Source organism: Mus musculus, chromosome 13 (genome assembly GCF_000001635.26).
Source record: "Mus musculus strain C57BL/6J chromosome 13, GRCm38.p6 C57BL/6J".
Classification (NCBI taxonomy): Eukaryota; Metazoa; Chordata; class Mammalia; order Rodentia; family Muridae; genus Mus; species Mus musculus.
Window position 1 is genome coordinate 46059464 of NC_000079.6, and position 23288 is coordinate 46082751.

General features: G+C 42.8%; 1 long non-coding RNA gene across 2 annotated transcripts; it reads left to right on the top strand.

Annotated features, from left to right (window-relative positions):
- The first annotated feature begins 1832 nt into the window (after positions 1 to 1832).
- On the top strand, positions 1833 to 9318 carry Gm45949. 2 transcript variants are annotated; one of them, XR_382308.3, is made up of 5 exons: positions 1833 to 2463; positions 3452 to 3671; positions 4000 to 4197; positions 8010 to 8242; positions 8405 to 9318. It is a non-coding gene; the product is annotated as a predicted gene, 45949 (long non-coding RNA). The 2 variants fall into 2 exon arrangements; XR_382310.3 differs by having other exon boundaries at positions 8106 to 8242.
- The last annotated feature ends 13970 nt before the right edge of the window (positions 9319 to 23288 follow it).

The following is a 23288-nucleotide window of genomic DNA, read 5'->3' on the forward strand; positions in this document are numbered from 1 at the left end:
TTTGGGACTGGGATGTAGCTCGGTGGTAGAGCACATGCCTAACGTTCAGGAGGTTCCGGGTCCCATTTCCCAGCAAAGCAAAATGAATGAATGAATGAATGAATGAATGAAATCAAGTAAATACGTTTGGCCCCAGCTTCTGTTCATTTGTAATGATTCATGACTTCCTGTCTTCCTTCTAATGGCTTTTACTACTGCCTGGAGGTGAGGCTGGGACTAGCTCTTCTCTTCCCATGATCTGTGTGCAAAAAAAAATAAGTAAATAAGTAAATAAATAAATAAATAAATAGACCCTGTTCATTTTCTGAGCAGCACTTTACATTTCTATGGCACAGGAAAAGGGCTGTTCCTTCAGGATGCCTTTATAGATGATCACTCTCATTGTTTAACAAGCTTTTCATTGTTTGTGATTTTCATTTCCCTCTATAGTTCAGGGCACTTTGGAAAAAAAATAATTCTATTCAGCACTTTTTTTTCTTCCACTCATAATTCAAGCAAAAAGAGTCACGCGGCATAATAAGGATAATTAGCGCAACTGAAAATAGTCAGCCTGGCATCGCAGAGGCCCCTCCGTGTGCACAGTATCCATTTATCGTTTTTCTGTGTACTCTCTGTCAAGGCTAATTACTACTCCTGTAATTAGTAACCTGTTGAAAGAACAAAAGAAAACGCAATGCTGTCCTTAAATAAATAGCGCTATTTCTTCTCACATCATCTCAATAAAACCCATCTGGAGCGGAGTCCGTCCTCACGGCCACGGGCAGAACTACGGCCGTTTGTCCTCAAGAACACAATTAGCTCTCAGAAGAACGATTTCAAGTGTGCACGCACAGGAGGAGGGAGAACTTCTCTAATAAAGATAGCTGGAAGCAATGATCTCATGTTTAATAAGGCTCAACATTTATGCCACACTCTTCCTTTTCATTAATTTGTTAACCCTGGCTCAGTATGGGAGCAGGCGCTGTGTAAACGGCCATATGCTTCCCCTGTTAATATGTTTCAATCCAGATGAGCAGACATCATCTTCCCTCTTGGAGGAGAGATCTGCTGCTTATGCCCAGCCAAGAGTGCAGAAAACAAATACATTTCCCTTTTGTTCCTACCGGTGACGTGGTGCATGCTGGGAAGGATTCAGACAGGTTCTGGCCGGTTGTTATCCGTGCTGTTTGTTCCTCTACCTGTGGCTGCTGTGGAGTTTTCTTGCCTGTTGAGGCTCTGGGCCTCAGCTATACCTGACCATTTGGACCAAAGGAACACGGTGATGGATTCTGAATTTTCGAGACTATAAAACGGCTACCCCGATTTCCCTCTAATCTGAATTCTGGGGCCTCAGAAATAACAGGTCTATAGAGAAGGGAATCCATACCTCACACAGTTAGATGCCTGTCATGGTGCTGGAGGATGGAATCCAGGGTTAACCACCGAGGTATACCCCTACCCTGTTTTATCTCTTTTATTCTGAGACTAAGTCTGGTTGACTACCCAGGCTGTTGTCAAACTAGCACCTTCTGCCTTAGTCTGGCAAGTAGCTGGGTCTCCATGTGTTGGCCACCACCAGGCTCAGTGATTTCAGTGTTGTCAGAGTGAGTGAGGTATGGGCCATAGACACAGCACTACGCTGCCATCTATAGCAGCCGGAGAAGTTCTTCTATGAGATGCTTGTTGTGGACCCTTGAGTGGAAAATGTCCACCCTTATCTCCAGCATTTGAACACAGCGTTTGAACACAGCATTTGAAGGGGACTGTTTGGGGAGGTTTTGGTGGGACAGCTTTCCTGGAGGAAGTACATCACCAGAGGTGGGCAGGGGAAACTAAGATACACTTTGACTGCAAACTAAGTATTGTTTGTGATATTTCCCAGGAAATCACATCTGGGCAAGGATGAAGGCCATATATGCTTAGGCTTTAGTAAATATTGCTATTTTAATGTTCTTATTTGAATCTCTTTGGGAAAAACAAACAGAATATTGTCTCTATGCAGCAGGCAAAGGCCACTGCAAATGTTGTTCATCAGAGTGACATTCTTGCTGAGAGACTTTAGCTAGATTCATGCCCTCTTAATGTGGCACCTCACGCTGACTGGAGTCCATCATCCCTTATCAAAGGAAAAAAATGAGAAATGCCGGGGAAGACATTGTTGAGTCAGCGAGAAGTCTGTGGAGAACAAGGAGGCTCCAAACACTGAGGTGGGGTGTCCTTCTGATTATCAGAGAGGGAGGGACCCAGATGCTAGGATGGATTGTTTCTGTGAGGAACAGGCTTTTTTGTCAACAATGGCTTATCCACCAATGGCTGGTGGTCTACAAATCTCCCTCACCTTGTGAAACTGTTTCTTGCCTGTTTGCCCAATCCTTGCATGTCAATCATTTCTGAGACTGGACTCCATTTACAGCTTCCCTCTTCACACCAATTGAGAATGAGCTAATCGCATCAGATAGTGAAGGTCAAGGTTCCACCAATGGGGTAAGCCATAGTTACCTCCCTGTGTTAGGATAGAAGTAAAGTGAGCTGATAGCCCTAGTGTGCTGGCTGGTCCCATTTGGTTCATTGCACCGCCATTTTGCATTGTGGCTTTGGTTAAGAATCTCATAAAAGGGGACTGGAAAGATGACTTGGCAGTTAGGAAAACTTGGTTTTCCTGCAGAGGACTTGGGTTCAGCTCCCAGAACCTACACAGGGACTCACAACTGTACAGTTTCAGGGGATTCCAGGGCTGCCTTTTGGTCTCTATGGGCAGTGCATACACACAGTACACGTGCATGCAAGAAAAACATGGATACACAAAAATAAATAAATTTGAAATTAAAAAAAAAAAAACCCAAAGTTACCTCTAATCTCCTTTCAGAGAAGATGGCAAATTATTTGCTGAGACTGGATACTGGGAACTAGGATTAATTACTACCTAGAAATATTCAGGGAGAAAAGAGTAAGAGATGCAAAACAGACCAACATTGACACTCTATGAGAACCAATAGAAAAGATGGCTTGCTCAAAAACATTTCTTTAAATAGACATGGCATCATTGTGGGGGAGGCAGGATGGACTTCCACATGGACGCAACGGGCAGCCTTTGGGTTATAGAGGGGAAAGTGAGAGAGATTTAGCTCCCAGGACTGTCAGTGTGATCTGGGGGTGCAGTGAGCTCCTTGGAAGGCGAACTGAGTCCCCCATTGCTGCCTACGCTATAAACAAAATGCAGGCACCAGAAGGGTAATCAGCTAATATGGCTTTTGTGGAATCTACTTCACAATAGAAGAGAATTTTACAGTCTACACGATCTTCCCATTCTTGTCCTGAGTCCTCCCCACCCACTGAAACTGAGGCTCTGCCTCAAACTCAGAGGAGCTCTTGGGGGAGGACTGGGTACCCTGTGAATGAACGTGATCTAGGGCTCTTGGGGGAGGGGCCTAAAAGGGAAGTAGATAACTATAATTTTTTATTATTTTAAAAGCTCATGAAGGTTTCTAAAATTATCTGGAAAGGAGCGCGTTGAAAGAGGAAGTGGAGGGACAGCCAACCAGAACCTTACCAGACGCGAAGTCTAGAGCTGACCTTAGTCATCATTCAGCATGAGCAATGGAGAAGAGGACAGAGGCCTGCCATCTGAGAAAATCTCAAGACCGCTCATTCACACCTCCATCTTTGAGGAGAGGAGCTTGTGTCCCAGAGAGGTGTCTCACAGTTCCCAAATTCGCAAAGCAGACTTAGGGTGCAGCCACATGAGCATCCTCTAGGCCTTCAGTCTCCCAGGGGCCTCAGCAGGCCATGGTAGATAGAAAAGCACAGAGGGATAAATAGTTGTCATAGAGATGTTTACTCTGTACTCTGCACGCCCTTCCCATTGCCCTGATTCCCATAATCCTTGAGCTACGGGTAACCTTGAGCCCAGTGTACTTTCCCTTTGACTCACTGGCATGCCTGTCTGTCTATCCGTCTATCTATGAGTTTGAGATAGACTTCATTACAATACTAATTCTTTTCTTTTTCTTTGATTTTTAGCTCAAAACAACGCTGCAGCAGAGTATTATCATGGCCTGTCCGTCAAAGGGGCAAAGAGACTCATAAGGAGAACTCTACATTCATTTGTCCATGTGCTCTCAGGCTGTGCTAAATGCCTAGAACAGGATACAAACAATAGGAACTAGATTAATTTAGCAGACTGCTTGGGTCCACAGAGTCAACGAAGCCATCTTCAAGGTAAGTATCAGATCCAGCCACTAGAAGAGGTCATAAGAAAGGGCAAGTCGGTTCCTCAGAAAACTGGACATAGTACTACCGGAGGATCCAGCAATACCTCTCCTGGGCATATATCCAGAAGATGCCCCAACAGGTAAGAAGGACACATGCTCCACTATGTTCATAGCAGCCTTATTTATAATAGCCAGAAGCTGGAAAGAACCTAGATGCCCCTCAACAGAGGAATGGATACAGAAAATGTGGTACATCTACACAATGGAGTACTACTCAGCTATTAAAAAGAATGAATTTATGAAATTCCTAGGCAAATGGATGGACCTGGAGGGCATCATCCTGAGTGAGGTAACACATTCACAAAGAAACTCACACAATATGTATTCACTGATAAGTGGATATTAGCCCCAAACCTAGGATACCCAAGATATAAGATATAATTTGCTAAACACATGAAACTCAAGGAGAATGAAGACTGAAGTGTGGACACTATGCCCCTCCTTAGATTTGGGAACAAAACACCCATGGAAGGAGTTACAGAGACGGAGTTTGGAGCTGAGATGAAAGGATGGACCATGTAGAGACTGCCATAGCCAGGGATCCACCCCATAATCAGCATCCAAACGCTGACACCATTGCATACACTAGCAAGATTTTATTGAAAGGACGCAGATGTAGCTGTCTCTTGTGAGACTATGCCGGGGCCCAGCAAACACAGAAGTGGATGCTCACAGTCAGCTAATGGATGGATCATAGGGCTCCCAATGGAGGAGCTAGAGAAAGTAGCCAAGGAGCTAAAGGGATCTGCAACCCTATAGGTGGAACAACATTATGAGCTAACCAGTACCCCGGAGCTCTTGACTCTAGCTGCATATATATCAAAAGATGGCCTAGTCGGCCATCACTGGAAAGAGAGGCCCATTGGACTTGCAAACTTTATATGCCCCAGTACAGGGGAATACCAGGGCCAAAAAGGGGGAGTGGGTGGGCAGGGGAGTGGGGGTGGGTGGATATGGGGGACTTTTGGTATAGCATTGGAAATGTAAATGAGTTAAATACCTAATAAAAAATGGAAAAAAAAAAAAAAAAAAAGAAAGGGCAAGTCCAGGGGAAGCATTCCTGAGTGCCTTGTGAACCCAACAACCTCAGAATCCAGCCATTTAGTTGCAAAACCTCATAGGCCAGCAGCCATCTGCTTTGTTTACTGTGTGTATTCAACGTTCTTTGTAACTCCTCTATGGCCGACTAAGCTGAAACAGACCCATTTTGTATAAATGAGAGTTGGCTGGAATTGTAGGCGACCTCCAGTGGGGAAGTCAAGGCTAGGTGAATCAAAGCAAGACAGAAACATTGATGAGAAAGTTAACAGGGGGGTAGTTTGAGAACAGTTGAAGTTAGCTGTTAGGCATATCTCAAAGTCAGAAGTCAAGGGTGAGAGGATGAAACTCAACAAATAAATGGGAACTAGTTCACTTTGAGAATTAGCAGTCTTGTAAATATAAGATGCTGGGCATCCAGACACCTCAGTAGAGTTAGTCTTCCACAGGTCACGTGTGGACCAGAGCCTAGGAAGGAATCAACCAAGTGATAAAAGAGATACCCACAAGCCACTCCACAGAGGAAGCAGAATTGGCCCCACCCATAGCTGTGGCTCTTGCATCCATGGGTTCAATAAGATGGGGGTTTGGAGAAATGTCTCCAAGGTTAGCAGTGTGTACTGCTACTGCAGATCATCTGGGCTTGGTTCCCAGCACCCACATGAAACCTTACAACCATTTGTAATTCCACTCTCAGGGTTTCATTGCCCTCTTGTGAACCTCTGTGGGCTCCTGTACACATGTGGCACACAAAAATTCATAGAAGTAAGCAATTTAAATATGAATTATATATAGATATACATGTATATATTGCATTATAAACAAAACCAACTTAAAAAATATTGGAAAAATATGTCTGCTCTGAATATATCCAAACAATGGATTTCTTTTCTTGTTATTCTCTAAATGGTATAGTGTAATGACTATTTATATATAATTTACATGATAAGTGATCAAGGGAGGATAGGCCATGTGAAAATTCTAAACCATTTCACATGAGGACCTTACATTCCTCAGGATTCAAGAGCAGCTGTAACAAGATTATAGTGAAACCCATGGTTATGCGCAGGAGCAGTGTCTCCGCTGTAAAGAGCACTTCCTGCTTTTGTAAAGATTCTGGGTTTGGGTCACAGCTCCCACCTGATGGCTCACAGCAGTCTCTAATTCCAGTTCCAGGGGATCCAGTGTCCTCTCCTGGCCTCTAAGGGCACTGCACGCATGCGACATAGTATGCTCATGTGCAGGCAAGCACTCATATGCATAACAGAAAGACAAACATTAGAAAAAAAGCAATGCCTGCAGTTGGTGGTTGGGAAAATGGCTCAGTATATTAAGTACTCACCTTGAAGGTGAGGTCCTGAGTTCAAACCTCCCATAAAACTGAGTGTAGTGCTGTTCATCTGTAATCCGAGTTCTATGACAGGTCAGGAAAATCCCCAAATCTCTCAGGCTGCTAGCCTAACACAGAGTACTAGACCTTATCTTATAGGACAGACATCTGAAGATGTCTTCTAACCTCTACATGTTCACTGTGGTACACAGCACTCACACTCACACACGTGAAGACCTGGATATGCACATACATGCATCATAACACAGATAGACAGACAGACAGACAGACAGACAGACAGGTAGATAGGTAGATAGAGATAGATAGATAGATAGATAGATAGATAGATAGATAGATAGATAGATAGATAGAAAGACAATATCTTTAAAAAGAAATAAGCCAAGTGTACTCCTTTTATTGAACATGATTTTATGGGTTTTAAATAGAACACAGTTTACCCAGTGCAATTTCTGCTGGTAAAGCCATAAAGCAAACACATTATATGTTTTGTTAAAACTTGGCTCGGGTGGGGAGGACTTGGTCATCACGGTCCTGAGACAGGTCACCTGGAGAACCTTTAGAATGCTAGGCTTTGATCTAATTAATAAGGGGAGCACAAAGGACTACTGGAACTTCCAGGTCAACATTCCCCATGTCTCTTAATTGTAGCACAGAGCTTCTCAGTGCAGACAAGCTTGTGAATTTCCATGACTGTGCTCATATAAGACCTTTAAAAATCCAAGACCTGTGCGTTCTTCATGAAAATGCAAGAGCCCCTGACATTTAGGGTAACAGAAGGAGTTGCTCTGATATTCTTTGCTAAATTTACAAGATTTGGCTGAAACCCCAAGCGTCTGTCCTATCACTGTGAGCATTAGTCAGTCCTTACAGCTTTCTTTAGCTTACTGTACTCCGAGCTGTGTGTTAAATGCCGTGAACCATGTGACTGGTAGGCACAGAAGTCACCCAAGCGCGAGTAACATTTTATGAATTGTTTTATCTTATATGTACGAGTGTTTTGTCTGCATGTATGCCTGTGCAGCACATGTGTGCCTGATTCTCATAGAAACCAGAAGAGGGAGTTAGATCTCCTGGAATCTGAGTTGCAGATGGTTGTGAGCTGCCATGTGGCTTCTGGGGACTGAACCTGGGTCCTCTGCAAGAGCAACGAACTGGAACAAAGACATCTCTTCAGCCCCTTGAGTATATTTTTTATTTAATTATTGACTATATGAAGTCATCAAGCCAAGCTGCTGTGAGACCGGGAAAGTTCAGATAGTCTTTGTAGGAGGATGGGGAGACCCAGCAGAGGGGACCATCATGGTCATTTGAGTTAGAATAGTCTTTTAAAGATGGTATATTGTGACATTCTCAAAATGTTTTTCCAATAGTTCTGTGAGATGCCAGTCTATCACCAGCAGAAAGTTTCTGAGATCACATAAAAGGAAGACAGCAAATTAAGCAAAGACAAATTGTTTCCACCCTAGAACTTTGCAGAGATGTCCATACCCCACTCTGGATTAAGATTCAAGGCCCTTGGCTTAATTCACCAAGACCCTTTTCTCACTTCAAAGAAATTCTCAGAAGGAAGAGAGGAAGAGCCAGAGTCATGAAAGGAATTAAGGTCAGGAAACTATTATAGTTAAGTAGGAAATCATTTCCCAGTGTGGGCACTCCTCGGTGTTACGGCACCATTGGAAAAATCTGAGAAGACTTGGGGTTTCCTCACACTTGAGGTTGTGGTTTTGTTCATTTGTTTGGGTTTTGCTCTTGTTTTTTCCGACAGGGTCATGTGTATCCCAGTTTGGTCTCAGATTTGCTACGGAACCAAGGTTGACCTTGACCTTATGACCTGTCAGCCTGCTGAATGCTGGGATTGCAGGCGAGTCACACCATGTCAAATTCCATAGTGCTGGAGCTCAAGCTTAGTGCTTTGTGCATGGTTGGCAAGCAGTCTACTAACTAAGCTAAGGCTCTAGCCCCATATTTGAAGGTTTTAGGTGCATTGGACAAGGAGGCGTGGGAGCATCAGGAAGGACCATGACCATACGAGACCAGAATGGAGGACCTACCAGGCCACCCTGAGCCCCCAGCCACCAGAGAATCCTGACGTCTGCCCTCTTCCTTGTTGATGATGTTCCCACAGAAGGGTTGGTTTTCCAAAGGGAGGAATTGAGGAGCTTCAGTTCATCATCTCTAATAATGAACATTTCTGTTGGTTTATCAAATTTCTGGGAAACACAGGACACGGCGTATGTGTGGATGACACATTTTTGTTTGTTTTAATATTTGGACTTGGATATTTTTTCTGAGCACATTTGTAAAAGGTCTGTTAGAAGGACTTTTCTTTCCATTAATAATTTTAGGAAGTGAAGCATATAGTAAAATTGGTGACCAACAGATCCCTAAGTGTTGCATAAATAATCCAGGAAACTGCAAAATGGTCTTATGTAAAGTCACTCCACAAATGCATGTTTAATTAGCACCTACTAATGTAACAGATGCGTTAGAAATAAGTTAGGGTGACCTGTACTATTCTGAACAATACAGTATCAGCTCGGAGGGGCCAAGGGCTGCAACATAACCTGTTTTTAATTGAGCAACTTGTCACCCAACAAAATAAGAGACAGCTTGTGTTTTATATGTTTCTGTACTGCATCATTATCCAACAATAAATGCAAAAATAAATTAACAAAAAAAGACCCTCTCGAATTTTTCAACAAAAAAACAAAAATTTAAAGGCACAGTTTTCTTTGGATTTAGCTGTTGGAAGATTTTATAAAAAAAGAAGTAGACCTATACCTTGATGATTATTTCAAAAGCAAAATTTTAATGTTTAAAAAAATTGATTTCAGTGTGTGTGTGTGTGTGTGTGTGTGTGTGTGTGTTGTGTGTGTTGTGTGTACATGAGTTTGTAGTTGTGCACATGTCTGTGTAAGCAGGAATCTGGAGGAGTGTGTGTTGTATGCACATGAGTATATAGTTGTGCACCTGTCTGTGTAAGCAGGAGTCCAGAGCAGGACTTCTGATATCTCCCTCTATCACTAACCCTCTTCTTGTCTTGATTTAAAAGGTCTCTATTTCTGACAGGTCGAGTGACCTGCAAGGTCTTGGGATCCTACCATCTCTGCCCTGCCCCCACAACCACATCATGCTTGAAATAAGAATGACCTCTGAAGGGGTAACCCAGAGAATTGAAAGTTATGACTCTAAACTTTAGAATTTATTTGAATTTTCTAAAGATACTTAATTGAAGCTTGCTTTTTAGTAAAAATCAGTGTTTCACCCCCCACACACACCACACACACATACACACACACATGCACCAACACACACATACCAACACCATGCACCAACACACATACACCACACACAAACCAACACCATACACCACACACAAACCAACACACACACCAACACACACACACACACCACACACATACACACATGCACAAACACACACACACACACACACACACACACACACACACACACAGGATTAACTGCCAAATTGTTGAGAAAAATAGCAAGAAGACAGAGTAATACAGGATTGCCGTGAGAAGTTTCTGTGTCTGAGATGCCCTGGGATCTCTCAGCAAGGGGCAAGTTATTCATTTTTGACATCTGTAATTCTGGCAATTAAAGGGATTGCTGCTCAGGAGATAAATATGGAAAGGTCAAAGGTCAAAAAAGGTCAACGGTCAAACAGTCCTTCTCTTTGCCTGGATCCCATTCCAGGCCACTGTGTAACCATAGTTTATTGTGCTTGTCTGACCCCCACATATTTTATTTCAGGACCAGCAGTATCCCTTCCCTGTCACCCAGTAAATGTCTCTTCCTCTTGCCCTAATCTTTCGGTCCTCTTGGTTTGTTCACTTGTATATTGCTCAGGGCACCAACCCACAGCTTCAGAATGGACCCTGAAGCTACAGTGTTGCTTAGACACCCATGGATTCAGAATCAATAAGGAATGTGTTCATTCCTTTTTGTGAGCAAGATTCGAGCTGTGCTTTGGGTACCTGCTAGGCTCCTGGTGCTGAGCAAGGCACTGTCCAGTGAAACCTTATCTTCCTTTGAGACCGTGACCACCTAGTAGACATCACAGAACGAACGAGGACCAGAATGAGCTCCGGTGAGTACTTCCAGAGGCGTGGTCCACCCTGCAATCCATCAAACCAACCTGTTCGTTTGAAAAGATTTGAATCCTGTCCTTATTAGAGAATATTCTGACACTCTTCTCCAGTTGAATCTAATGCTTTCTCACGTTGTGTATGCACTTGCCACATGTGTGTACAGGCATGTAGAGGCTGGAGAACAACCTTGGGCACCATTCTTCAGGCACCATCCACCAAGTAGACTGGGCTGGCTGGCCCCTATGACCCAGATATTTTTACTTCTCTCTGCCTTTCCAGTGCTTGCGTTACGTGCACACACCATCATGCCCAATTTTCCACGCAGGTTCTGGGGATCGAACTCAGGCCCCTGTGCTTTTGAGACAAGCACTTTCCTAAAAATGGAGTTCCTGAGACCCTCTAGTCTCTGACAGGCTCTCTGCAGTAGAGTGGTTGATGTCATATCCTGCGGTGGCAATTGCACACTCACATATTACACAACAGAAATTATTTATTTATGTTCCTCTCATAGCTGAAAGGATTGCAAGTGCCCTATATAGAAAATTTGAATCTGGAGTTTATCTAAGACAGCATGAGTGTACTCTCAATGCAAGAGACATAAATAAAGGAATATAATGATGAATTGTTTTGTAAACTGAAAAATACATTTGAAATGTAAATGTCAGCTTCTTAAGTTCTTTGCCTTCGAAGTCCAGATTTGTGTATGTTTGGTTCTATAAAATATGATATACACATGCATATTTCATAGAGGAAAAATCCTAGGGCTGGTTTATGATTTAGCTAGCATCTTGAATTCCAGAGAAACTTGAGATACTTTCCTTATTTTCCTTGGCCTTAAGCCTTCTCACTTATTTAAGTTTTTTTTTCCTTACACACCAAGTCTCTATCTAAGATGCCTTGAGTCTTTTTAATAACTAAATGGGGGGTACCAATTAATAAATAAAACACAAACTGCATGTCACATCTCTGGACACTACACTCTGGACACTACCCTCATACCAGACTAGATGTCAACGAACCCTATTTGGTTTGGTTAGAACATTTATACCATAAAATACTTGTGCCATTAAAGACATTCACTAGCTAAGTACAAGTTGGGCTCTGTTTGCTTTATAATTCATTAGGAACTCCTTTTAAAGACCAAAGATTTTTGTGACTCTAAGAACCAGGACTCTGGAGCTGGAAAGATGGATTGGCAGTTTAAAATAGTCATTGCTCTTGCAAGGACTAGGTTTGGTTCCTAGCAACCACATGAAGTTCACAACCACCTGTAAATCCAGTCCTGGGAGATCAGATGCCCTTTCCTGGCTTGCATTGGCACCAGACAATGCACACTTGTACAAGGCACACATGCAGGCAAAACATGCAAAACAAAAACAAAATAATCTCTCTCTCAGGGCATGTATTGTTGCTTTTAACGCTACTGCTACTGCGTTATGCTGGAAGAGTATCTCTGATGTAACTTTTGCCTATGAATATGAAAATAAGAACAATCTAGGCTGCCAGCTCTGTAGCCTCCTTGAACACCAGGGGCCGAGAAAACAGCATTGTCAAGCCTTACACATATCAACAGAATAAAATATTTTGAAGATACACTAGTCACATATGGTTATCCCAGAATATCACCATCCACGAATATGGGTGTTATTGTTTTTTTGTTCTGCATGAAAGCTTCACACACTCTTTCACAGATATGCCAAGTATAGCTTGACTCATGATGCATTCATAATAGACACTGAGAGCTGAACACATGAACTGCCTACAAAATAGTGAACCACATTTTTCTTTGCCATCGACAAAACCGGCAGCATTTTCTTTGACTTAAAGTAGAAATCAAGACATTTAGCTACTAGTCTGAAGAGTTTAGGGAAATTTGAAACTGGTGTAGGAACGTAACAAGGTGACTTTGTTGTGTTCTTACCTTGGTGGTCCTTCAGTTAAAAAGTTCAGTCATCCCTCAGTATACCTGGGTGATTGCCTTCAGATTGCCCATGGTTATGAAACTTAATGGGTGCTTGAGTCCATTATAAAAAATGGCATAGTATATGCATAGAACTCATACATACCCTCGTGTGTGTGTGTGTGTGTGTGAGAGAGAGAGAGAGAGAGAGAGAGAGAGACAGAGACAGAGACAGACAGAGACAGAGACAGACAGAGACAGACAGACAGACAGACAGACAGACAGACAGACAGAGACAGAGACAGAGAGAGAGAGAGAGAGAGTCTATTTGGCTTCCTGATTCTCACCCCCAGGTATGCACCCCAAAGGGTCTGAGACAATTGTAATTCCATTCATGCACATGGGGACATTGGATAGGAAGCAGGTTCATGACCCAGGTAAGCCCATGACATCAAAGGGAATGTTAATCGCTCTAGGTGTTTCCTTGTCCTCAGCAAAGAATGGCAGGAGATAGTCTCTTGCTTTGGACCTTTTAGAGTGTAAATAGGATGCCCAGTAATGCTGTCAAAATTTTCACTGTTAACTTAAGGATAAAGAACAGGAAAGAGAATGGAGCCATGAACTCACATAAGGAAGACCAGAGACTTGTTATAGTTAATCTCACTTGTCAACTTGTGAGATAGACTCATGTGGGAAATGAATATGTCTGTAAGAGGTTATCTTGGTTACATTAATTTAGGTGGGTAGGCTTGTTCACCATGACTTGTACCATGCCCTGGGTTTGTCCTGGACTGCACAATGGAGAAAAGGTGGCTACATAGAAGCATGCATTTATTGTTCTTGGTTTTCCAGTCATGAATGCAATGTGAGCAGCTGCTTGCTGCCTTGACTTTCCCTCTGTGAGAAACTGAACCCTTGAACTGTGAGCCAGAATGAGCTTTTTCTCCCAGAAGTTGCTTTTGTCAGGGTATTTTATCATAACCATGTGTGGTGGTTTTAATACACTTGGCCCATGGGAAGTGGCACTAATAAGAGGTGTGACCTTATTGGAGGAGATATATAAGGCTTTATTAGAGGAACTGTATCACTAGAGGTGGGTCTTTGAGGTCTCATATACATGTTCAGAGCTGACTAATATGATCCAGAGCCACCCCCTGGTTGCCTGTGGAAGAGAATCTCTTCCTGGCTGCCTTCAGATCAAGATGTAGAACTCTTTGCTCCTCCAGCACCATGTCTGGCTGTACACTGCCTTGCTTCCTGCCACATGAGAATGGTCTAGATCTCTGAAACTGTGAGCCAGCCCCAATTAAATGTTGTCCTTTGTAAGAGTTGCCTTGGTCTCGGTGTCTCTTCACAGCAATGGAAATCGTAACTAAGACACTACAAGAGAATTAATTAAGGCAGACATCTCGTGTGGAGCACCTTAACTGCCTTTTGCTTTGGTCTAGAAGGTCACCCATGGGTTCATAATTTGAGCACTTGTTCCACAGATTGTTCACACCGTGGGAGAGTTAAAACCTTTATAAGCTAGGCTCTGGCTGGTAGAAGTAGTTCACTATGGATAGATCTATGGACTTGGTCTCAGTCCTGTTCCCTGCTTTTTTGCTTGCCATCATACAAACACTCACCACTCCATAAAAAACAGAACATCTAGACTTCCAGTTATGTGAACTAATGTAGCTCCTTAGTCAAGTTGATTGGCTTAGGTTCTCTATCATTTGCAATTAAAAGCATCTTTATTTGTACGATTCCTCCATTCTTGCAAAGTGTAATTCTAGAGGTCTGTATTAGTTACCCGTGTGTAGCTATGGCCAAATAGCTGACTGTACACTCAAAAGGGTTTACTTTGTCATACAGTGTCACAGGGTTTAATCCACCATGGTTAGGGGTCAGAGGAGTTTGTATCATGGAAGTCAGAATGTTCAGGAAAGGGAGACATAAAAAGAGATGAAGGACACCATATCCCCAAGGGCATGCCTCTAATGACCTACTTCTCTCAACTAGGCCCAAACTTCCAGCTTTTCAATACCCCCAAAAGATGATGAGGAGTAAGTAAGCCATTTGTTATATCAGAGTCCTCACATTCTTACTGTCTCTAAAAATACTGTCACAGACATCCCCAGGGGTGTGCTCCATTAATGTCATGATTTAGTCACTAGTGAGCCAGAGTACATGTCATGGTTGATCAGAGACAATTCACAATAAATAATATGGAGCCCACTTCCATTTTGAGACACTTGGTTTCCAGCACTGTCTCTGCTACTCATTATCCATCCATCAGTGGGAAATCTACTTGGCTTCTTTCCAATTTCATGCTGCTTTTAAAAAAAGAAAATCAAGTGAAATTCAACAGGACTAGAGACAGTACTTATTCACCAGGCATTGTCCTAGTCAACGGTGATGGAACATTAAGATATGGTTTCTGATGCCTTGGGGCTATTCCTTCCAGAGCATCTAAACTGTCCAATGAAAAGTCTGAGGACTGAGTATCAGGGTTGGTCTTGATGCTGTCTGCATGAGGCCTGATTGAAATTATTGGGGTTTCTTGGTTTGAGTGGAAGAAATGAGAAGATGATTTACCTGGAGAAACACAAGTGTAGAACTCCCTCACCCCCACCCTCAAGTCTTAACGCTCAAAATAAGAAGTCTAAAGTAAGCATTAATTCTTCATCTTGGACTTGGGAGGAGTAATTTCTTTAAATAAGAAGGTGTGGAAGGAATTTTTAATTCATCCACCACATTGGACTCAGGTAGAATAATTTCTTTGATCTGTCATTTGTATCTTCTCTAGAAAGAACATACATTTGGTCATGTCTCCCAGGTAAAGTCACACATGAGTTTTTTTTTTTACTGAATTATTAGTACTCACTTTTGAAACCATCTTTCTACGTAGCCCAGGTTTGCCTAGTACTTATTGGATAACCCAGATCCATCTCAAACTCAAATTCTCTTGTCTCAACCTCCAGCACAAGAAGTGATTCTTCACTTTCCTTCTTCTTTGTATTTTCTCTGCCTAGGATAACCAAACACCATGTAGACTATGGCTAAGGACTCCTCTCTCCCTAGCCCTAATCAGTGCAGAGTGTTGGGAGCTCTCTGAGTTATAGAGCATCCATGGCTCTTGAAGGGGCTTTCAGGGTGGATGAAGGTCTCCTATCTTAGCCCACAGGAATGCCCAGCACTGAGTATTCTGGTTTGACTTTGTGGCTCTATGTGGGCAGCTTGCATCATTTTCTCTTGAGTTCTTGTCTCTGCTGGCCACATCTCTGAGACGAACCCAGATATGGTAGAAATAATGCAAACCATGGAACACAGCTAGCTTGAATTCCTTATGCATTATGTGGCTTGGGCCAACTCTTTTCAGCCTTGGGACTTCAATTTATATGCCAATGGTCCTAGGTGTATGCCATTGGGTTTTGCACCCTTGAATTCAAGCATTCATAGACTGAAAATAAGTGAGAATATTGCTTCTATAATGTGTATATGTATAGATTTACTTCTTCTTTTCATCATTCTGCCCTAAAACATAGATGGCAGCTATTCACAAGCATTTACACTGTAGTGGATGTGGTGAGTCTTCTAGAGATGGTTTGGAATAAACAGGATGACGTGGGAAGGTGATAAGTAAGCAGTCTGCAATTTGCCAAAAGGACTTGAACAGCCTGGGGTTTTGGCATTTGTTGGAGAGCCTCTAGAACCAATCCCTCCTAGAATCCAAGAGATGACTGCATAGTCTATGTAAAATAGGCGGAAGCTATACCCAAAATAAAGAAAATGCCCAAAAAATCCTGTCTCCCTTCTCCCTTCCCTTAGTCCCTTTTATACCTGGTCATTTGGCTATTGCTGAGCCCAGACTTAGTCACTGGATGCCATATTGCTGAGAGAAAACCTCTGATATGTTCTTCTGAGAAGCTGACCTTCTAAAAAGTTGATGAAATGAATTCTGAAAGCTGTATTTAGAAATCAATCCTGGCCGACAATTTATGAGGGTCCTTCTCTTCCTCTGTCTGCTGCCTCCTCCTGACCCTTCACCTCTTCCTCTTCATCCACCTTCTCTCCATTTTCCACTTCTTCCTCTTCCTCCTTCTCTTTCATCTTTTTCCATAATACTTTTTCCCCAAAGGAGTCAGTAGGACTTATAAAAGTCATTTCATAAGATCTACTTGTTTCTCCAAGAACCCTAAGTGGGGTTTAATGGTAAGCCATCTTAGGTTATAATTACAAGGGGAATACTAAGTTTATGTCAAAGTTGCATTCAAGGAAAGGCAAGATAAAATATGAGTATAAAACATTCTCTCAATGTACAAATTAAATCAGAAATAGCACAAATAACATTCTGCACCAATATAGGAAAGCTAATGTTTTCACATATTGATTTTATTCTAGCATTTGTCAGGATTATATTACATGACCTGATGTATTATCCGATCTATATTCTGCTACAAAACCCACAGAAATGGATACTATTGTTAAGGAATTACAAAGCAAATGGTGTTTGAAACGAAACAGGCTTTCCTGGAACATTGGTATTCTGTCAGGCTTTTTTGGAAGTCTTTCTAGTGAATAACATTTTCGACTGGTAATGGCTTTGCACCGCTCGCTACAGTGCTATAACCTGCAGGCGTTTCTGCTTTTCCATATTTAAAGTATGGACAAAATAGTGAGGCGTTAAGTGTTAGGACTCAGGGTCAGGGTGGGGACAGATGTGATCCCACTGAGAGATGAAAAGCACCTTTGCCCTTATTTTATGACACAAAAGAATCATATTTCCCAGGCAGACACATTATCTGCAGCACCTGTGACTATAGAGAGAAAGCCCTTTTGGAGAAGAAATAGCCTGAAACACGGGACGACGAGTTGACAGGCTGTCAGATCTTAAGATAAAAATATTGGAAGAAAAATCAAATTGAAGGAGCAATGGAAATGGTGAAGTACTGAGTTTATCCTGCCATTAGAGGTGGCGCTATCGGCCCCTGATGGCTGCCGAGGGAGGGGAGTGTCAGTTTTCTTCAGGGCTATGACTCCTGGTATGGTGTCTGTGTTCCAGTACATGGCTCCACACTCCTGCACATACAAGTAGCACTAGATTGGACTCTTGGATTTCAAGAAAACAAACAAACAAACAAACAAACAAGGACAGGATGTTGGCAGCTGCAGGGGCAGGGAGTGTTAGTAGGAGGGGCTTGGGTGGAGCTGTGGGAGGGAGTGGGAGGTGGTTATGATCAAAATATATCATCTACACATATGACATTCTCAAAGAAGAAACAAAAATACATTAAAAAATGTCACTGGACTTGTCAATTCTGCCCACTGTCCTACAAGTTGAAATGGAGATTCTGTTTGAGCTACCTTCACCTTGAAAAATCAAGAGTGCTACACTTGTATTTTTTTTTCAAAGATTTATTTACTTAATATATATGAAAAGGGCATCGGATCCCAGTTTAGATGGTTGTGAGCTACCATGTGCTTGCTGAGAATTGAACTCAGGACCTCTGGAAGAACAGATAGTGCCCCTAACCACTGAGCCACCTCCCCAGTCTCCTGAGTGCTACCTTTATACTTACTTGATGTCTCCAACTCACTGTAAGAATAAAATAGTAAGTCTTAAGCTAATGACAATTCTCCAGGAAGTACAATTAAAAATATTGACTTTATCTATGGAAATATGTATCAGTAGTTAAATATATTGTAATCACAAGCATTCCAGGAAATGTTAAAAAAAAACAAAAACAAAAACAAGAAAAAGCCCCCAGTAATGGGCGGGAACTAGCAAAAATGCAAATGTGTGAGAATAGGGGGAACAAGAAACATTTTTATATGATTCTGAACTGGCTGACCCCACCTGGAGGGAAACCATGTTGACCCTCAGTCCACTGTTTAATTCTTAGTAGGGAACAGGTCTTCTCACATCATGTGTCTTCTCTTTTTTCCCTCTTTTGATGATTCCTCTCTTTCCCTCTCCTTTTCTGGAAAACAAGGAAGAGAAGGAAGCACCAGCCCTATCTCCCTGGCCTCAGATTGATTTCTATAGTGTGCAGCCCTACTACGTAGCCATAGGGTTAGCATTCATTAACTGCATCAGCAAGAAAGTAAGAATATTGGGTGACTCATAACTTTTTGCAATGAAGATGACAATTTGCTAGGGCAAGAACAACAATAACAACAACAACGACAACAACAACAATTCATATCTTAGTTGGGGAGAAAGAAATCCCAAGGCTACAATTATTCTGCAGCTTCTCACACCCAGGGATTCCAGGAGAGAGTTGGGTCTTTCTCATCTAGAGAGCTGAGGGCAAGAAGGAAGCTAAAGAAAATGAATGTGGCTCACAGGAAACTGCCCATTGGGTAAAGACCCTGCTTCAAATATGCTGCCATTGGTTCTTACCTACCAACCATCACAAGCCATGATACCTCTGTGAATTCTGGCTTAATTGCCAGTGGCCACAGCCCACAGCACCGTGTGAAAATCCTTTGCCTGCCCTTCTCCAGCATTTCTGAAAGCCTTGTAGGATCAACCATGGCTGACACTCAGGTACCAAGGAATCTACTCTTCTGCTGTCTCACCCATGCTGGTGGAGAGTGGCCTTCTCACAAGTGATGGTCATGATTTTTGTAGACAAACACACTTCTACAACAGGGTCGCCAATACTCTTTAGGGGGTCAGAGTTATTTTCTTCCAAGGCCCGAGATAAACGAGATATTGTTTGTCTTGAGAGTGTTGCTCAGACAGTTGGAAGACAGAGTGTTTTTGTTCTAATGCAAATATAGAACCCTCAGCATGATAAAAAAACAATTGCAAGAATTTAAAAGATGAAACAAGAAACTTTAAAAAAATAAGTTCATGCTTGTCTCTGCTTGCTTTAAGCTCTGATTTCAAACCTTGAGAGGTGTTTTCTATAGTTTGGGTCGGAAATGTCCCTCCCAGGGCCACGTATTAAAGGTTTAGTCACCAATTTGGTGGTTTAGGGAAGGTGGACCATTTTAAGGAGTGAGGTCCTTGGAAGGAAGTTGGGTCCTTGGGTGCATATGGTTTGAAAGGGATGATGACCCTTCTCGGTTCTCGGTGTCTTGGCTGTCGTAAGTGAACATATCCTCTCTGCCACATATTTCAGTCACAAAGTACCATGCTACTGAAAGAACCTAGTGGGGAACCCCCCACTCAATTTCTGTTCGGCGCACACCCAAGAATCACGAACAGACAACCATCTTGATGTAAAACATGAGGTAGTTTAATGACGGAGCTCCGGGCTGACACATATCTCCCGCAGGAGACAGAGGTGTTGACCACATGGTGGAGCCATAATGGCAGAGCTCCGGTTCGAAACGTATCTCACGCAGGAGACAGTGGTTTCGACCCCGAGGCTTGGAAGCTAGGGGTTTTTATAGAAAAGGGGGGAGGAATTGGCGCGGTTTTACATGATTGGTCCATTTAAACATCAACAGACTGTCAGAAGGGCGGGAGATAGGGAGGCACTAGGCCAGTCAGGACATGTGACGATGGGCCTGCCCGGGCATGTCCCGGCCTGTTCTGCTATTTTCTCAGCCCCAGGTTTTAAAGCCCACAAACAACTCTTTGGGCTATTTGACATAAATTATACAAATCACAGGTCTCAAGGTTTATTTCCTTTCACTACCACAGGCTCAAAGTAACAAGGACAATCAATAATGACCTTAAAACAGGAACCAGAATGAATCTTTGTTCTTTTAAGTTAGTTACTTCAGGTGCTTTGCTATGGTAACAGAAAGTTAACAGTTACCCTTTCATTCTCATGAGTTATTAGGGGGATAAATCAGAAGATATTTAAGACAAAACCAAAAATCACTTCCCTGAAAAGCACTTTTCCTTTTGATACCACATCCATCTTTCTTATAGTTGCAACAGCTAACCCATCCCCAAATTAGTAGGTGGAGAATCATTGCTGAGCTGTTTGGATGACAGCAGAAGGCATTGCTTCTTCCCTACCATGGCTGGTGGAGAGGTATGTAGCACAGTGAGGAAGTGTGCCTCTGCTAGCTAGGACTAAAACCCCACATCATTAGTGTGAATAAGATCACACCTTGACTTCTTTAGGGAGACCCTTGTGGTAGAGCCTTACATCTTCCAATTCTGGGAAGTGGAATTAGTTTACCATGTTTCAAAACTTCATAGGAGCCTCTGTAACCTGCAGAAGCTGGAAGGAGGGGGGTGGGTGGGTGGCAGGGACCCACGTGCATTCCCCTGGTTAATCTGCTCTTTGTTTTGGTTCTTAACTGGGTCATCGTACTGGCAGGGGGCCTTCAGTTCAAACTGTGCCTTTTCACAGTTTCTAGTCATTTCCATTGAAGGAGAAACTTCCCTCCTTAATGAAGGCTCCCTACAACCTGTTATCTGCAAGAAATCTTAGTTAGAAATGGGTCATCCTTAGAAAGAACCTGGGGAAAAAGTGGGTGCAGGGAATGAAGGACTCTCTGAAAGGAGGTCGCCTTACAGTGGTAACAATCAAAGTCCAGGGGAGATGATTTGCCTCCAAGAATCCTTCTTTGCTCCCTAACCCAATCATCATCATCATCATCGTTCCAGACCCAGCCACTGTGACACAGAGATCGGCAATGTCACAATCAATACTAGAAACATCTACAAATTTGTGTGCATACTGAAATATTTAAAATCAGAAACATTGTGCAGGGGCCATGGGTGTGAGTGGCTTTTCTTGTTCTTGTAACCAAATGACTAACGTGACTTAGGGGAGGTGGGATTCATTTTGAGGCATATGGTCCAGAAGGGAAGGCAGGGGATGGCAGGAAGTGGCTCCAAGGGGTGGCAGGAGCATGCAACCGACTCATCTCCTTCTGCCTCGACAGAAGAAGAGACAGCAGATGGAAACTGAGGCCAGCCGTAAGACCCTGCGATCCACCTCTAAGGACTGACTCATTTCCTGCAGCAAGTTTCCTCCTCCTGAAAGTTCCACAGCCTTCTCAGACAACTTCACCATCCGGGGACCAAGCATTCAAACTCATGAGCCTAAGGAGGACAGTCTACATTCAAGCCATGGCAGCAGGGTCCCACCCATAATGACACAGCTAATGATGACACGAGAGATGTAAGCAACAGACACATGCGATTCAGTAATGATCACCAGCCTGGACTTGGTGGTGTTCACAAAGGAAGGACTGAGAGGGAGGTTCCCCAGGGGCTGTTGTAATTAAGAATGAACTAGCATCTGTGGTCCTCTTCTACCTACCTCGTTTTGCTCTGACCTGTTAGTGTGCTCTGGTTCCAGCAGATTCTTTTCTTTCTCATTTTCTGACACACCATACCCTTTCCTGGCTCACAGCTCTTACTCTTATAGTCCTCAACCCCAGGTATATGCAGCCTATGCCTTGATTAACTTCTGTCTTTTTTCCCCCTTCCTCATCAGGACTGTTTTCCCAGAGAAACCTTTTCTGATCTCTATAACACTGTGTCTCTCATGGCAATCCAGAGTACCATCACACGCTATCTCATGGTGACCATCATAGTTGGCAAGTAGCTGTCTTGATGCAAAGATTCAAGGACCCACTTTGCAGCTTGGCTGTCTTCTTAGGGTTCATGGCTGCCCTTATCTGACTAAAGCATACTATATCTTCAAAATTCTAACCTGCAAGCCTGCTCACATTCTGAATGGACATGTGTAGAGGAGGAAAGATGTGTGTGTGTGTGTGTGTGTGTGTGTGTGTGTGTGTGTGTGATATAGGCTATCTGTACGCTTCAGGGGAAAACAATGAATGGACATCAGAGGATGTCATGGTCCTCTGTGTGAAGTCTGTCCCACAAGCCTTCTCTGTTAATCTATGTGATGTCATCTTACTTAATCTTCTAAAATAAAATATTTGTTTTGACTTTTTGTGTACTGGTATTTTTCTTGCTTGTAAGTCTGTGTGCCATGTGCAGATGGGAGCCTCTGGAGGGCAGAAGAGGGCATCAGATCTCTTGGAACCAGAGTTCTGGGTGGTTGTTAGCTAATGTGTGGGCACCGAGAACAGAACGCTGAGCCTATGCAAGAATTGCTGAGTTCTCTCTCCAGCCCTCCATGGAACCTTCTTATGCAACTTATTACAGACTGCCCATTACCTTATTAACTGATTTCCTTTCTTGTAATTATTCCGGTTGTTATTGCTGTTGTTGTGTAGGCTCCTTGATCTGTTCTTTGCCCACTTTTAATAGAGTAACTGATGTCCTGTAGACAGTGAAAATTTTTTTAAATGAATGAAGGAATTTATGAATGAGTAAAGCCTCAACAGGTAAGAAAGGAACACATGGGGATGTCCTGTGTGTCTGTGTGTGCATACGTCCATGTACACATATGTACAGATGCATGTGGACATCTGCATATCTATATATATATATATGTGGGCATTCATTCAAATGCCCATGTGTACAGGTGAGAAAAGGACTCTCAAACACCTGCATGTTTGGACATGTGTGACACACCTCATCTGCCAAGGCCACAACTCCCAACACTTCCCATAACAGTGTGACAATTGGGAACCAGACATTCAAATACACAATATAACTTAATAGGGCCATTCTCCTCCAAACCCTCATATAACCCATCCTGCATTTTTGTCATGAATCCTGCTGGGTATAGTGTGCATCTCCCCTTGTATCCTGCTGG